The sequence below is a fragment of the Gadus morhua genome, chromosome 13 (genome assembly GCF_902167405.1).
Source record: "Gadus morhua chromosome 13, gadMor3.0, whole genome shotgun sequence".
NCBI lineage: Eukaryota > Metazoa > Chordata > Actinopteri > Gadiformes > Gadidae > Gadus > Gadus morhua.
The window spans coordinates 25,820,219-25,838,814 of NC_044060.1; the positions used below are offsets into that span (position 1 = coordinate 25,820,219).

The 18,596-nt window shown below is 41.1% G+C and overlaps 1 protein-coding gene across 1 annotated transcript in view; it reads left to right on the plus strand.

Moving 5' to 3' along the window:
• coro1ca (coronin, actin binding protein, 1Ca) overlaps positions 1–18,596 on the plus strand; it is a 105,065-nt gene that overhangs the window by 550 nt on the left and 85,919 nt on the right. The gene's annotated exons all lie outside the window — the stretch shown is intronic.

Sequence of the window (18,596 nt, forward strand, 5' to 3'; positions counted from 1 at the left end):
CATGTCGTAAATGCATGGCCAAGTCATTAATGCAGGGCCATGTAATTTGGAAATAACATGTGAATGTGGCAATGTATGAATGCTACCGATCAAAGTGAGACAACATATGGTGACCTTACTGTTTTGTTGGCAGACGTTTACACGCAAACCCATGGATTTGAAAACCGGCTGGCCGATTAAATCCTAGTGAAATCAAATCTCACGTAAGACTTAGGATTTGCTTATGCATGTTTTTGTTATAAGACACCAAGTTTTACATTGTCAACTGAGGTGCTAGGCCGGTCTATCGTCGTGACCAGGAGGTGCTGCTCAAACTGAGGAGTCCTGTCCTATAAGGTGTTGAATCATAACCCTTAAAACATGCTCCATATAAAGGCGATGAAGGATGAGCCAGGCAGAGATAACAGTTATCCATTATATGTGGTCTATTAACTGTTCCCATTTTGATTACCACCGACAAGTCGGCCTACTTGTACAGTCTAACGACGTCCAGTGTCTTTTGTATTTAGTTATTTCCTGGTCATGGATGCCATTCCTCTTCACATTTCCTTCCAAACTTCACCATGTTTGATCTCCAGGGATTTCATAGAACATGAACCAGGCTATGATGGCACATTTGCCAAACTGATGTATTTCATATATTGGTAGCTAGCCTACACAATGAGTTAATCTTAGTTTTTGAAACGTATGTGTAACTATTATTTGGATACAGTTTATTTTAATGATCAGAGGGTGAAAAGATGAAGTGATTAAAAGTGCTGTTGTGACCGATATATTGACCAGTATGATTTAACCTCCTTCTGTGCTTATGTGTTTGTATAACAATTGGACAATTTGACTCTCAATTGTCATGGCTAGTGGCAAAGATTCAGTGTTTATTTGAATTTGTATAACTAGGTCAGTCTGTACTTTTGTAAAGTCAGATTCTGTGTTCTTGTAGACCTGCTACCTGCGTTATATGGGATGCATAGCAGGTTCCACACTCAAGTCTCTCATATCAACTAGTCAATATCCATGATTGTTGTCTATTCCCTGACTTATTTGTTGTATTAGGAAACTTTGATTGGACTAGTAGTTTGCTTTATCAGGCTGGGTTGAACCCGGAAGTGTCTCATGAAACCAAAGGAAATAGAGAGGCATGAGGCAGGATCTGAAAGTATGTGCTGCTTAAAGACATTCCAAAGAAATGCAGGGAAAATGGACCAAGAAATGGTCTAGCAAAGACATTTGCTTTTGACTTTAAAAAGCCTTTGGCCTCGAAATGTTATAGAATAGTTATGGTTAAAACTGCGATTGGTTATGTTGAAATCAGGCTGCATACAATAACCTGTTTACCCTCAGTTCCCATCTGAACCACCAGTCGAAGTGTGACATGCATTAATTGTTTGGTTAGTTTTTATAATTTTTTTGGACATAAGACATGGATTTTTGAGCCCTAATGAAATTCCAGATATAGAGATCTTACTTTTATAAATGTCCCTTAAAATCTTATGCTTGTATTTTGTAGCATTGGATTCTTACATTTGTAGTTCCAATACTGGTAGAATTACTTATCATGGCTGCAAAAAGAAAATGAATATTTCTTCTGCTGTTCCTGGTTGCATACCGCCTTTTAAATATCTTGCATTCCTGCAGACGTGTCTCTGCATGATGGCTGTTAATCTTCATGTTTGACTTAGCATACATAATATATTAATACCAACGGTGCTGTAAATGGACCTTCATGGCTTTGGTTTGATTGGCTTTACACCTCATTGCTATTAATACCAAACATTTGCATAATAGTTGACTAAAGTCTAAACTTACTTTTTAATCGGCTCGGTTCCTCCAACTGTTAGCATGGTTAGTGAGTTTGTAAAGGAAATGCAGTGCTTTGCCATGTGGTGCAACACACTGGCTGAAATGTAGCAGACCGTACTGTGCCCAAATATTGCCCAATGTTTACTGGATTTTGTTAATGTGTTACACAAAGAGAAAGACCCACCAAATAGTCACAACTATGTCAAATGCAATATCGTACTCTGAACAAAAGAGAAATTGTGTTTTGATATGAATAATTACTTTTAATTAGACTAGATTGAGGGTTAGAGTTAACCCTAAAATACTGATTATTGTAATCAAATTAATTAATTAACTTCGTCCTCGTCTTCTATCTGAGTCAATCATTGATTAATCAATGTCCTTCATTCTCACCATTCACACCATCCCTACTGTTACCTATATTTCACAATACCATTAATGAACCATGGGCTTGTTAAAGGAAATTGTTCTTATTTCTTCCATACTTATTAGTAGCCTGGCTCCGCCCGCCTAAGTACTTCCGCTCAATTTGAATTTCCCTTCAGTACTAGGTCTGGACCTGCTGTATGTAATTTGGTTTTCTGGCGCCGCCACAGCGGCGCCCAATCAGCGAACAGAGGGCGTGTCTGAGAACAATGACGATAAAGTCGTCCGCCAGTTTGAGTGGTTGTTGTAGGTCGGTAGTTGATTTACAATGTGCAATTTTTCCCTTTGACGAACAAAACCTGCAGCTGTCGTTGACGGACATTTTCTTGCAGACGCGCAAGGTGTTTGGTTTGTGTACAACCTGCGCGTGATTCCCGGCGCATGACATACGTCACAACCAAACGTTAGCGATTGGTTATGGCAGATCCAGAGTGGCACTGGGCAGATCAAATCATATTAAACTTCAACAGACACCCGCCTTCAAGTGAGTTAACGTTTGTCAATTGATTAGGTCCAGACTCTCTGTACAAATGAAATGAAATGAAGTGAAGTACGAGAGTCTGGTAGAACCAGGCTAACTTATTAGTTAGCCTCGTTCAATGGCAAGATAAGGCAATGCAGACATCCTTATCTTCTTTTTTTTTAGTTTGGTAGCGAAATACAGTTTCTGTGGTGTTTTATTTGGCATTTTGTAAATCCTTTGATTTCGGTTGGGAGACTCATGCTCATTGCAAGGGGTGTTGGTTGTAGTCTTTTCGCTCGGTTCTAGCCCTACTGTTGATACGCGAAAAGACTACAACCAAACCTAAAGACGTCCGGTTCCGGTTCCGGTTTACGTTTCAATGGGATTTACGGAACGCCAAATAAAACACAACAGAAACTGTATTTCGCTACGATACTTGATGATGTTGTTAATACCGGAATTGTCCTCTAAACATGCGCTGATCACGTCAACGCACAACTTTTTTTTTTAATCAGCCGATCCGCGGATCACTTGCGTCCCGAACCGTGATGGTTGATCCGTACGGATCACGGGAAACCCGTGAACCGTTGCACCACTATTATCGACACGTGTACACTGTGTTTGCAGTAAGTTACACAATATATTGAGGCATATGGATGATTGGCAATAGACAAAACTTTAGCTCCTTCATAGACTTGACTTCCTGATGTTACATCCAGCTTAAAGGTTTCTTTGACAGAAATCTATTGAGGAAAAGGAAACTTAATCCTTTCTTAAAAAATGCTCAACATTACTCTCATATGATAGGACGCTGTTCCACCAATCTGCGAGCATTGCCCACGCTTTCAGCATGCACCGATTGGATGAAACGGGTGAAAAATAATGTAGGCTACTGTGTCAGACACGGTTGCGGGTCGGACGCCTGAACAGCGCGGGCAGACGCAAGTTTTGCGATTGCGAGCGAGACTTCTCCGGTGCTGGAAATGTTAAAGATCCCATGCCATGCTATTTATGGATGCTTTAATATAGGTATTAGTGGGCTACAAACACAGTATTCAAAGACGTCCCCGAAATTCAGCCGTGGTGCAGAGTTACAGCCACTCCAAACCAGTCGCACATTGAGCTTCCCCCAAACGCGCTGTTTCGGTGGGCGTGTCAAGGCAGGTCAAGGAGGGGGGTGGGGGTGTGGCCCTGAGCAGCTTGTAGCCACAGTACAATGCGCTCTGGTTACGGTGGGCGTGTCAAGGCAGGTCAAGGAGGGGGGTGGGGGTGTGGCCCTGAGCAGCTTGTAGCCACAGTACCATGCGCTCGCCGCTCTGTTGACGGTGGATGTATCGCAATGGCTCGTAGAAACCCATATTATACATAGATATCTATATAATATAATATAATATATGATGTATATTATCACCTGGCCCTGCATGCGCTCTGTTTACGGTGGATGTATCGCAATGGCTCTTATAAACCCATATTATACATAGATATCTATATCATATAATCTATAATATATATTATCACCTGGCCCTGAGCAGCTTGTAGCCACGGTACCATGCGCTCTGTTTACGGTGGATGTATCGCAATGGCTCTTAGAAACTAGGGATCGACCGATACGGATTTTTTAGGGCCGATACGATACCGATATTTTTTCATCAGCCTTAGCCGATAAGCCGATACGCCGATACCGATATTTAGAGCCGATACTACTTTTTTTTTTTTTTTTTTTTTGCTCCCTCAATCATAAAAATTACACTGATAACAAATGTTACAAGTCTCAATTAAAAAAAAGGAACATTTATTGAACTTCAATATAAAAAACTATATTTAACAAATAGTAAAAACAGGTGAGGTAGAACAAGTAAAAAAAAAAAAAAAAAACGGCCGCATATCGGCCGATACCGATACACGTAAAAAACGCGAATATCGGCCGATAATATCGGCCGACCGATATATCGGTCGATCCCTATTAGAAACCCATTTTATACATAGATATCTATATCATAATATATATTATCACGGCCAAAAGCTGTGTTAGCCTCCAGACGATCAAACGACCGCGTCTTCTTCAGATTGATGTGGAAGTGGAAGAACCAGAGACGTCGGAGAACCCGACGAAGTCCTTTGCGATTCATTATATCGTCCGCACACAGGTTTTGGCCGTGATAATATGTATTATTTGCTATAGATATCTATGCATTATATGATATTATTTAGATGTAGAGCCCCAGGACTGTAACGCTGCTGGAGTTGTTATTAGGATCTAAACAACACGTCGGACTCTCGTCTCTGGTATTTCTACAACGAGACTCGTAGTGGGGGTTATCTCAGCCATGGTTGAGAATGAATTGGGGGAAAGGAACTTTGGCTTTGACTCCCTGAAGTACATGAACCACGACATGGAGGAGAAGGGGATTGTTGGCCGCGAATGTATCCCGCTTGAGCCCTGCTTCCCGCCGCCTCGGCAGCGGTCAGCGCTAATCACCGCCTCCTGAAGCGGTGGTCCATCGGCAGCGAGGCTCCGGCGGGAGACGACCGCGGTCAACAATCCCTTTCTCCTCCATGTTGTGGTTCATGCCTACTTCAGGGAGTCAAAGCCAATGTTCCTTTCCCCCAATTCATTCTCAACCATGGCTGAGATAACCCCCACTAAGAGTTTCGTTGTAGAAATACCAGAGACGAGAGTCCGACGTGTTATGCGCCATCACACCAACAGCAGAACGGTTATCCAAATAACAAGGAAGTGTACAACACTTGCGTTACAGTCCTGGAGCTCTATATCTAAATAATATCATATAATACATAGATATCTATATAAAATAATACATATTATCACGGCCAAAAGCTGTGTGCACGTCCAGACGATATAATGAATCACAAAGGACTTCGTCGGGTTCTCCGACGTCTCTGGTTCTTCCACTTCCACATCAATCTGTAGTAGACAGAACCGCGCGCTGCCTGCTGCCGGCGCAAGGCACCACCGCCCGGCTGCCCGCTGCCGGGCGGTGGTGATTCGCGGCGGTGGTGCCTCGCGCCGCGGCAACCGGCGGCAGGCAGCATGTCGCAGTTCATGTACTTCGATGTCGTTCTGCCATTGCATTCAAAATTCTGTAACTAGCCTGTTACTACGAACTAAGCAACTACCATACGCGTATTAGCATTTAGCACTAGCTCAATCACGACTCCTTCAGAATTCTTGTGGGTGGTTACGAACCAACCAAGTGGGCAGGGCCATGAATAATAGTTTGACAACGCTACGTCACAGTGTCACCTTATCCAGATTGGCTCATTTCTTCTGCCTTTTTCCTTTCATTGCCTATTGCATTCAGCCGACAAACTGCATAGATTTCAAACTTACCACAGCTCACAAACTTATTCAGACCTATGTTATTTAACAAACAACAGGAAAAATGTGATTTTAATGGCATGGGCTCTTTAAACAAAAGCGCAGGAGTCAACTAAAACCGTCAACAGTGGATGATGTGCTTTTTTTTGCACAGCAACCTAAAGCACGAGGCCAAACACCACAGGGTGTAATTCCCCGGCGTTACATCTCATGTTTATAATTTTCCTTCGGGTGCGGGTCGGGCGTCGATATCAATTTGCCGCTGAGCACAGTGTGTGGCTCCTACCACAAGGGGGTGGTAGAAATTCAAAAGATTTTTTTTTCAATGAATAGTCGTGGTAAATAATCGTGATATCAATATTGATCAAAATAATCGTGATAATTATTTTGGCAATAATCGTACAGCCCTAAGAGGGGGTAGGACCATTTGAGTTGTGTATTTTCAAAATCTGCTGGCGTTTCGCAAATCCCATACCCAACCTTTAACTGCCATACAAAGCTAAACAAGCAAATGAAAAATTAAATACTAACATACCTCAAATGTTTATTAGGCTATTAACAATATTATAAAAATGATACCGTAATGCTCATTCATGTTAAGTAAAAGAAAAAACCTCGGACACGAGAAGTTAACAGGGCCGTGCACTAGGGCCTCTTGAATGCCGGGCCGAAACAACATTTGTTTCACTAAAAACTCCTTTCAGCTGCCCACCCCTCCTTCTACAGCAAAAAATGTCTGCCTCCATTTTGTTTCAACGCAAATGACGCAAATTTTTTCTGTGATTAATTAATCGAAATTAACGCGTTAATTTGACAGCCCTAATATGAAAATAAAAAGTGAGCTTCGCTCCATTTCAGAAATCTGCAGTACTGCAGTTCTGCCTTACGTCTGATTTCCACCGGGGACGTGGAAATCAGACCACTCATCAATGAAACCATCCCCACCGGATGCGCCGCGGAACGTCTCAAGGCCTGATTCCATCGGACACGTTACGGCAACGTTACGGCTGCGGCACGTCTTGGCCGCGGTCACCGCAGCAGATAGGTTCCACTTTAATCCATGAGACCATTTCCACCGGGCGCGGCTGCGGAACGTCTCAGCAGCGTCCCAGGAGCGGCTCGCCGTGCCGCAGCGCTATCATTCCGTAGCATTTCTATTTTTGCCGCAAGCCGTTGCTGAACCGCGTCAATTTCAACAGAGCAGATCGAGCAGGGCAGGAAGTGAAAAAGTAAAAGCCATAGAGCATCCGGTCAATTTTCAAAATAAAACAAAATACTCAGCTCATGTAGCCTATCACAACGTAATTTATGTACCAAATCATCCTTTTTATAAGGGCTATGGCCGGAAGGACAAAGCGTGGCATTTAATTGCAGTCGTTTTGGGAGTGGAAGTTGAGTACATTAGGTTTAGGATTATCGCGTGATCTCGTGATCTCGCGTCAATACGGCTGGCTCGCAACGCACGTTGCGCTGCCGTAACGCGCCCGGTGGAAATGCAAGCAGGGCAGAGTCGCAGCCGTTCCGTGCCGCAGCCGTAACGTTGCCGTAACGCGTCCGGTGGAATCCCCGGGACGGCTGCCCTGCGGTCACCGCTGCTGATCGCTTCCACTCTAATCAATGAGACCATTTCCACCGGGCGCGCCGCGGAACGTTTCAGCAGCGTTTCAGGAGCGGCGTGCCGCGCCGCAACGCTATCTTTCTGTCACACTTCTATTTTTGCCGCGAGCCGCTGCTAAACCGCGTCAATTTCAACAGAGCAGATCGAGCCGGGCAGGAAGTGAAAAAGTCAAAGCCATAGAGCATCCGGTCAATTTTCAAAATAAAACGCAATACTCAGCTCATGTAACTTCACATCAACATTATTACGTCATGATCGGTGGCACCAGGTCAGCAGTCAATCAATCAAAGGGTCTCAGAGGGTCGGCAACATGGACGACGAGAGACTCATTGTCGAAGTTCAGCAACATGAAGTCATTTATGTACCAAATCATCCTTTTTATAAGGAAAATGTCAGAAAGGACAAAGCGTGGCATTTAATTGCAATAGTTTTAGGAGTGGAAGGTGAGTACATTAGGTTTAGGATTATCGCGTGATCTCGTGATCTCGCGTGAATACGGCTGGCTCGCAAGGCAGCGCTACGCTGCCGTTACGCGCCCGGTAGGAATGGACGCTCTGCCGCCGCGGCTCCTCCCCTGCAATAAACATCCCGCTTTGAACGGTGAACTCTTTACGCCTAGCAGCTATAAAAAGCTATAAAAACTGCAAAATGACTATTAATGCAGGCTATGTGGAAAATGCGCCGACTTTGGCTCAGCCTGGCTCCGCCTCTTCCGCTACGTAGCTAAGATGGCTGCCGTTGAGTACGGAGAGTGTCCTTCGATCCACACTTCACGATTAGCCCATTTTGAGTACGGCATCCGGGTCCTTGAAGTATACTTCTTTTCGCCGGATCTGAATTGGAACGTACTGCGTACTCAAATTTTGAGTACGCAGTACGGACAGTACGGGTATTGGAACACGGCCCAGGTGTGGGTGTCAGATTGACTCGGCTGCCAGATCAACTCGGGGTCCTAGATGCGCAATAATGACGCACTTCCTGTAAACGCAGTCATTGAAATGCGCATGCGCGTTTCATTCATTCCCATGTTATTCCCAAGCATTAACTATCTCCTTTTTGTTTTGTAATCTATTAATTAATTTAATGTACAAATTATTGTTGCCTATACTTGGGTTGTATATAAAAGAAGAATCGGTTAACTTAATTCACTGAATGCGGCGATCCACTTTATTTCCAGCGCTCCCAACACGGAGTCAAAACAGCGACCCACACGCAGACACTTCCGTTCTCCTCCTTCAGAATAAGAGTCCCTAACAGGAACTGGGTTACATTATGCAATCATCAGTGCTTTAAGACGCGTTTCCAATGGCTTTGTTTGTGCGAAAGAACGGGCTGCGTTCAATGAAATCAAAACGAAAACGGATTGAGCCTTCTTTTTATGTCTATGATTGAGCCCCATTAATACATTTGTCCGTTGGCTCATGTCGATGTGTCGATACGTCATCTGTAAACGCAGGACCCCGAGTCGATCTGGCAGCCAAGTCAATCCGGAACCCAAACCTTAGCACTTCTATTTTTGAGGCGAGCCGTTGCTGAACCGCGTCAATTTCCACAGAGCAGATCGAGCCGGGCAGGAAGTGAAATAGTAAAAGCCATAGAGCATCTGCTAAATTTTCAAAATAAAACATAATACTCAGCTCATGTAGCCTATCACAACTTCACATCAACATTACGTTATGACCGGTGGCACCAGGTCAGCAGTCAATCAATCAGAGGGTCGGCAACATGGACGACGAGAGAATAAATCATCCTTTTTATAAGGGCAATGTCAGAAAGGACAAAGCCTGGCATTTAATTGCAGTAGTTTTGGGGTGGATGGTGAATACATTAGGTTTAGGATTATCACGTGATCTCGCGTGAATACGGCTGGCTCGCAAGGCAGCGTCATCTTTTTTCAGATGTCTTACAAAAACATACACGAAACTCGAGGATCTGTGGCACATGGTGGCTTAGAGGCGTGGGAGCTGGAAGGCATTGAGGTGAAAAAACACCACCTTATCTCATTGTTGCAAAAAACGCAGTGGAATGCAGCTGGAATCTGATTACAATGGTGGTCCACGGCCTTGGCTACAGGAAGGGGATTTAGGTGGAGTTTCATGAGTTCTTGCTGACAAAAGGCCGCTGGTGTGTATGCAGGGCATTGGGATTTTGTGTCCAGGACCAGGAGGATGACTCTACACTATGGGAACTTCTGTTGCTCTCCAATAACATTTTGCTTTAGCATTAGCAGATGTGTTATAATGAGAACACTGTCTATTCTTTTAGATCATTTCTCTAGGCAGTGCCTGTTATTGCGAAGAAAAGGAAATGCACATGGCTGCTTTTATTAGTTGGCTTTACAAAATAATCTCTTGAAGGTTAACTGAAAACCGTGTGTTTAATTGCCTTCTACTGTGCAACATTCCATGCGTTGGGTCATACGCCTCTTTCTGCTCCTGCAACCTCTGGTTACACTGCTTGGTGATAAAGAAGAATTACGTTATTTTGAGCATTGGCCTAATGCAGCAGCTTATTCACATGTGGACAAGGAAGCACACAGCTCAGAGAGAAGATGAACATAACAACTTAATATCAATACTGCATATCATGTTAATGGATGCTACAATGACAATACAATAATATATATGCTTGTAGGTGCATAGTACTTCTTGGTGTCATTGACGTCTTTGATAAAAATATATTTCTGGGATATTCTAGACCAGTTGTTGTCCAAGGCAAGGATCGTATTATGTTGCCCTTTGCCAAAATTCCCTGTTAAGATTCTCCATTAAGAAATATTATTAGTCCATATGTGAATGCAGGCATTTTTTCTTTTTGTGTGACATTGTCTTCAGTTACCTCCCTGGGTGTGCCGGTAGTATCACAGCATTGCAGCCTCTCATTGACAAACCAGTTGGAGTACAAGTAGCCATTGACAAGACGGGGCGGCCCCATTCTGAACTGGAATACATTAACATCAACATGTAGGGACTGGAGCCAAGTGATTGGCTGTTGCCTTTCTTGCATTAATGGGCTGGAATCCTATACTGTATGGGTATACAGTGCTTTTTAAATAATGTACAGATATTATTATGTACCTACTCATACTAGTTTGAGTTCTCACCATAGCCTGTTAATTTAGGAACTCGTAGGAAATATGGTTTGGTGTATTAGCTTAATCTGTTCTTCTAAACCACCGCAATCACGTGGTCTGTTTTAAGTGTGTTTTTGAGTTTCCTCAATACTATCCTGTTTCCAATGCTACTGGAAAAAAATAATATTGAGCTAAACTGTTGATCTAGGGGAAAACAATCCTTCTGGAATGCACTCAATGCAATCTTCCCTGCCTTTATTTATTGTTTTTGTATCTTTAATTGTACACAATTAGTTTTCCCAGTCTCTTCTCTCAACCCAGACTTGCATAACATTTAGGACAACGCCCTATTTCATCAGTATTGAAAATGATGTTCTGACAGTGTTCCTTCAAGCAGGCACCGATCAAAAGCTTGTCGTATCTGTATATTGCTTGCTCCTCCTACTGACTGATATCATTGACACAGGGCAGGAGTCGTATAATAGCCTAAAGCATCCTCAGTGGTAAACATCACATGCTAATATCAGATTTCACACTGCAGTATGTGATTAGACTAGCGGACTATTGAGAGGAACGCATTTGCCAGCCAAAGGCTAACATGTCCCCTTTAGAAATGCCCAATGTCTCCACGGAGACGGAAACAGCCTCAAAGAAGGTTGCTGGGATGTTCTGTCCCACTGCTCCCATTTCCTTCTAGTCATTTCCTCAGGGCTGGTGGTCGCCCCGGCCTATCAGTGGAGGAAAGATGCATGGTTTGATCCTGAGTGAGCCTGCATCCTTCTGCCACATCAGTTCCACTGACACTCAAATTATATAACAGGTGTATACTGTAACTGTACAGGGATAACCAATCCTTACCACACCGGACCGGAGCAGACGTGCGGTCTGCTTTGGAGCTGCACCTGGGGCAGGCCACTGAGCCACGTGATCCGTAGGTTGACATCAGAATCTGTTCAATAGATCAAAGGGCTTCTCCTTTCTGACAACCTCTGTTTGTTGGGATCCTGTTGGTTATATCTGCATGATTTTTTATTTGATTGTTTTTGTGGCAATGTGTTTGCCAAATGCTCCTTTTGATTTGTTATGGCGACTAGCAACCAACACACTTGGGAACAAGCAGGGACTCGTCATTCAGCCTTGTGCAAACAAACACCTTTATTATTTGCTGGAATATCGTTCATTTTTGGTGGTTTAAGATAGCCAGAGTATGCTGTGTACTCTGTGTGGAAATATTGCTTCCATGTCCAGCCTGTCAACTGGAAACCTTATCTTCTTTACAGGGTTGACAGACCCGTATCTAAAAATCTTCACGTGACTTGGTGTGTATGCCTCAGCGTTTTACAATCACCACACCCTTGTCATTGCCTCCATTTGCAGCCCAACCCTCCTCTTAAAACCTTTCGTTTTTTTATTAATTTTAATTTCCAGTGCGAGCCTAGCTTGGCCAATGTTAGAATTACGGGGAAAGAAGTAAATGGTGCAATGATAAATCAAACATGATGGAATTCTCCTTCAAAGATTGATTCATTTTTATCCAGTTGAACAACAATTTAAAAAATGACTACGATATTGCTCTATATCACTGGGCCTGTTTCCCATGAACTTGTAGTCCATCTGTACATGTGATGAATTGCACAGCACATGCGATGGGAAATTAGTCTGGCAGAGGGCCATGCTTCTACGGAATTCCAGTGGGATGTTGTCACAAGTCCATTGTACATTGAAGACACTAAGGTTTTCACAGTGTAACCGAAACTTTGTTTTGTGTATAAAAACCTGAGTATTGTCTTGGGCAAAATATCTCAGTGTAACTTTGCATGCCATTATCTAGCTAATGAGTTGCTGGTTACAGTAGATCGCAAACAAGATCTTTTATACATTTAATGTTTTTATTTTAATTATTTATAAAGGAGTTTTCAGAGTTAGGTTCTAAAAGCAGCCATTAGGAAATGCTTTTCAAATAGCTGCAGCTCATGTGATTGTTCAGTGCTGCTGTTGTGAAGCCTTGGACATTCACACCATAGAAGGCATATTGGAGAACGTTAACGGAACCCAATCGATTTTTTTGTCTTTTTTGTTATTACATTCCTTCCCTGTTGCTAAGCAACCTTTCCATGTTGGTAAACTAGGCCTGCAGACCTGTGTAACTGGGCAGAAAAGTCTAGTCCTAGTGTCTGCTACAGTCATGAGTCATGGCTCACACCCCGCTGACCACAAAATGTGTTAGCTCAACTAGCCTAAAATGCAGCGGGCGAAGCATGTGGAAAGGCTGGTTCAGACATTGAGTCAAATCTGTTCTCGTAAGAATAGGGCATTTCAAAGGGAGTTTGACATCTGTTTTCCTCAACGTAAACACTTCTTTCATGCTTTTGTAGATCATTCTAAGCAAACCAAATAGCTTTTAAATTTTTTTAAAATGTGTCCGATATTGATTTAATATCGGATCCTTTTTTTCGTCGTAAGGAGGGGGATCTAAAGTGTAGGTGAACCCTAACCCCCTGTTTCAGCTCCAAGTGGAACGCTGAGATTTAAAGAAGATACATTTGTGCCAAGAGTTCTAGGAAGGAGGGTAGGTTGTGTTAACCCTATGGCTATGACCCATGGCAACTTTGTGAAACTTTTTCTAGTACAATCCTTGTTTAGTTTTAGTTTTAGTTTATTTATTTAGCACACATTCACAATAATGGTGCAAGGAGGGAACGAAGCCCAGTGGGCTTGTACAAGAGTTCCACCCCTGTCAATAATCAAACAAATAATATTTATAAGGCTAACAAATAAACCTTAGAAAATAAGGAGAAAAAGTGCATAAATAAATCAAAAATAATCTAAATTCAGTAATAAGATGATTCATGAAAAGATAAGATGTTTTTTAAGCTGCTTTTTGAAGAGTGAGTAGGATGATAATGATCTTAATAAGGGAGGTAGTACATTCCATAATGCAGGGCCTCTATACGACATACTAAATTGATGATGTGATGTGCGGGAAAAGGGTAAAGATAGGTTGTTATTATTGCTGTGTCTAGTGCGATGTGAATGTACGTTAAATGAGTGAGTAAACAAAGACTGAAAGCTTTCAGGGAGATCTTGGTTTCTGTAAATAAATTTATGAATGAATAAACATATCTGATAGATATTTAATTTGTGAATTGGCAAAATAGAATAATTTATAAAAAGTGGTGCTGATGGAGCATATCTGTTTGAATGTGAGATGAATCTTAAGAATCGCTTCTGAATGATACATAATTTTTTGAGATGGTTGGGATATGAAGCCGCCCAGACCAGATTACAGTAGTTCAAATAAGGAAAGAAAAAGCTATAATATAACGTTAAATGAGCAGAAGGATGAATTAGAGGACACACTTTTCTTAATATGCCCATCATCTTCGTGGATCTTTTGCAAACCAAGTCTATATGATTTGACCAGTCTTTCATCAACTAAGATTCCCAAAAATTTGGAAGCTTTTACTTGCATAATTTCTGATCCATTAATGAATACTTTAGCTTGTTCATTGGGGTAAGACTTGTTTATGTTGCAAAAGATCACAAAGTTACATTTCTTCACGTTAAGTGTTAATTTATTCATTTGAAACCATTTGGCAATTGATAATAATTCATCATTTACACAGTTAATCTAATAATTAAAGTCATTATGAGTTGCTATAAGATTAGTGTCATCAGCAAATAATACAGGAAAAAGATGTTTACAAGACATGGCTAAATCGTTTATTTAAATCAAAAATAATAAAGGGCCCAGTATTGAACCCTGTGGCACCCCATGTCTGATTCTTGACTTGGTAGAATAACCTTTTTTTTTAAACCAGTTCAGGGCAATATTCTCCACTCCATATCTATTTAATTTGGAAATCAGAATACTGTGGTTAACGGTATCGAATGCTTTGCTTAAGTCTAAAAAGATCCCAATGGCAAACTTACTATAACCCATGGCGGATGAAATTAAGTTAGTTAGCTTGAGTAATGCATGCTCTGTTGAATGTTTTTTACGGAATCCATACTGGTGAGCATATAGTTTAGTTTAGTTTAGTTTAGATAGTTTATTTCGAACATGTGCGGGTAACACAACAAAGTGAACTGAAAAAAAATAAAAACAAAAAAAACAAAAAACAAATCCAATGAGAATAGTGAAAACAACAATAACAATAGTCAGTATAAAAAGTAATAATGTGAACCCAACATGTCCGAAAAGGAGTAGGATGAAGCATATGCTTCACTTAACTGTAAACAAGTAGGATCTTGTTTACAGTTAAGTGCTTGGATATTCTTGCATAAACTAATTTCTCCAATAATTTAGAGATGCAAGGCAGGATTGATATAGGTCTATAGTTTCCAAAATCATGAGTATCACCTGTTTTGAAAACAGGGATAACTTTAGCAATTTTAAGATCGAGGGGAATAATTCCAGATTGGAGTGATAAAGAAAGAATATGAGTTATCGGTTGAATTAAATGATCAATGGTTTCTTTGATCAAGATGCTCTTTATGCCATCATGACCTGGGGCTGAATTCTTTAATTCCATTATGATATTATGGACTTCCTGTGAAGTTGGAGGTACAAAGGTATTGAGAGGAGAATATTGCCCCTTAATCAAGTTACAAGGGTTCTCATTTGTGTCCAAGATACTTGATGCCAGATCCGAGCCAACATTAACAAAAAAAGTATTAAAGCCATCAGCTATTTCGTTAGGGTTAGAGAGGACACTCTCTTTCCCACGCATCTCTGCAGGTGCAGTTGCTGCCGATTTCTTGCGATTCAACAAATGATTAGTGAGGTTCCAGGTTGACTTAATATCGTTTGATGCTTGGGTGAATTTTACTGCATAATATTTTTTTTTTTGCTTTCCTTATATCACCTATAAATTTGTTTTTATATTTCTTATAAGTTTCTATGTTAGAAGGGATGGAGTTTGTAATAGCTTTCCTATAGAGTCCTATAGAGTTTTTTTACGGGAGCGTTTCTTCAGATCTTCAGTAATCCAAGGTCTCCCCTTTGCAGAATTAATTTTAGACTTATGGCTGCTCATCGGAAAAGATGATTCAAGAGCTGAATTAATAAGGGCTATGAAAAGATGATAAGCTGAATCAACATCATTTAGCCCAAGAACCTCATCCCAAGAGATGTACCTGATTGCAGTTTTGGAAGATAGCAGGTTATTTCTGCTGAATTTACGAAATTGAAATTGGCCACAAGTACTTTAGCATTAGGAGGATCAATAGCATGCACAATCTGAAATACCGGAAGATGATCTGAAATATGACACATCAATTAACCCGAAGTGATTTCATAATCCAGAGAATTAAAAAGAATGTTGTCAATTAAAGATTCTGATGATCTAGTAATACGAGATGGCTTTGTAATTAAAGGATAAAAATTAACAGAGTAAAGTGTGTTCAGAAAGACTCTTGTGGATACTAGATCCTCTTTGAGCAAGTTAATATTGAAATCCCCCAATAATGCACACAATTTATTTTCCTTATTAATGATTTCTAAAGTAGAATACAATGCGTCATTAAACGTATTTATATCTGAATCGGGTGGCCTATAAATACAACCGACTATAATATTTTTTTATTACCTAATGCAATATCGATAAATACAGTTTCCACAAGGGTCGTATCGAACTCAATACTCAAATCCTTTCTTGTGATGAAATTATAAACATTTGAGACAAACAAAGAAACTCCTCCTCCTGTTCTGTTGTTTCTGCAGGAGTGAGTCGAATTATAGTTCGACGAAGGATAAAGACTCACAAAATCATAATTTAACCATGTTTCAGAAAAAGCTAAAACTGAAAATGAGTGTGACAGTGTTGATAGACATAGTTTCAAACAATCATAGTTTTTGGGCAGACTGCGGATATTCAAATGAAAAGTAGAAAATACATTTTTTGACCCCCTCATGAAACATAATATTGAGCTGTGATTCAGTGAAATAATCACACGACAGTTTAGTAGAGTTTGTGGCATTATAAACCGTATTGAGCTCAAATGGATTGAATGAATGAGAGACTGTTGCGGCGTCTAAAGGGAATGAGACAGAAGAGGACATAGAGTAGGAAGAGATTCATACCTGTGGGGCGGGTATCTTGAGAGACAAGGATAACTTTTTGCCAGACACTGGAGAAGACACGGTCCATATTTAAATAACGTATAATGGATCCTTACGGTGATCACAGTAGTAGTAGTAGTAGGCCAGCTGCAGTGACAGACAAGCCGTCCTTTATGTTTCATCATACTGCTCCAGATCATTGATCTCCCTTATGACAAATTTGTTTATGAGCCTTATAATAGGCAATGGTGTATAGGAAGTATGCCACACACACTTGGGCATTATATTAGTGTCCGATAAGCTTAACCCTCTTTGGACAAGGCCGTGAACATCATCCGCTGCACAGATGGAGCTCATAAATAGTGCTGCATGATTTGGTGAAAAAGTCATATTGCGATTATTGTGGACAATATTGCGAAATTAGCGATTGCGATATAATAAACAAATGGTGGCATGATGAGTCTACTTGCTTGGTTATCAAGGAAAATGCACACAGATTACTGATAATTAAAAAAATAAAAATCTCAACTCAAACATACAAACTAAAAAATGTGTACAGTACTGTTGTCAAAAATAACAATATTTTAGTTTCAATTCAATTCAAAAAGCTTTATGGCACGAACATTGTTGTGAACAGTATTACCGATGCATTATTGATCTTTATTTTTTACACCTGATGGAAGTATGTTTTCTTTGTACGAGAGTTTTCTACTCTGTTAATGCATAATAATAAAAAAAAAATATGCATATATGTATACTTGCATACATTGGTAGTCAAGGCGGGGCCCCATTGTTGTTAAGGCGGCCGCCTTAACAACACTGTGTTGGGGGAAACACTGGTGCAGCACTACTACTCATAACATACGGTGGCGTTATGCTTCAAGTTTCCAAGAAGCTTTACCCTCTCTTGGATGCAGGCATACAAATTAACTGCTGGCAAAACTGAGCTCAACACATCCACACCCACCGTGGTATTCTACTAGTGTCAGAGAAGCTAAAGATAAACTCTCTTTAGACCATGCCATGAACATAAACCACTGCATAGACAGAGCTCCACACATCCAGGCATACCTCGGCGCTGGTGTCCCTCGGTCGTGACCTTTACTTCCTCGGAAAAGGTTTTTTCACAAACTGCTTGGCAGAGTTTTTTTTGTTTTAGTCCTGGTTTCTCTGAATGATGGTATTATTTTACTACCACAATAGCATAGTTGACTTTATTGACTATCATATAATAATAATAATACATATAACCATGTTTAATTAAAGGTTGGGTAGGTGATTTGCGAAACGCCAGCAGATTTTGAAAATACACAACTCAAATGGTCCTACCCCCTCTCCTTCAACGCTGACTCTGACTCCACCCATTCCAAGTACCTGGACGCGCAATCATGCACGAGCGCGAACAGAGATGCGCGAGAGCGAGCCAGGCTAGCGTAGGTTTTCGTTTAACAACATGGCACTACATTCAGCTGTAAGTTGCACCCAGTACCGCGGGAAGTAGGGGTGCTGGGGGTGCTGCAAAACCCCCTGTCCGAGGCCCTGTCTTATCACAGAAAACGATAATTTCTAAAAACTAGTGGAGATTTCTGAAAACGCCGGTTATGTGTTGTCGTGTCAACGGGGAGAAACGGGATTTTAGGTTCTGAAGCGTCACATTATGCACCAGGAAATTCTTAACGTCATGTGAGCGCCCGCTGTACCGTATTGGTCCGAATATAAACACAAACCCCATTGTAAGACGACCTATATTTGGAAAAAAGATTTGAAGACCAGATCTGGTTTTTATGAATAAATAAATTGTATTCATTGAAA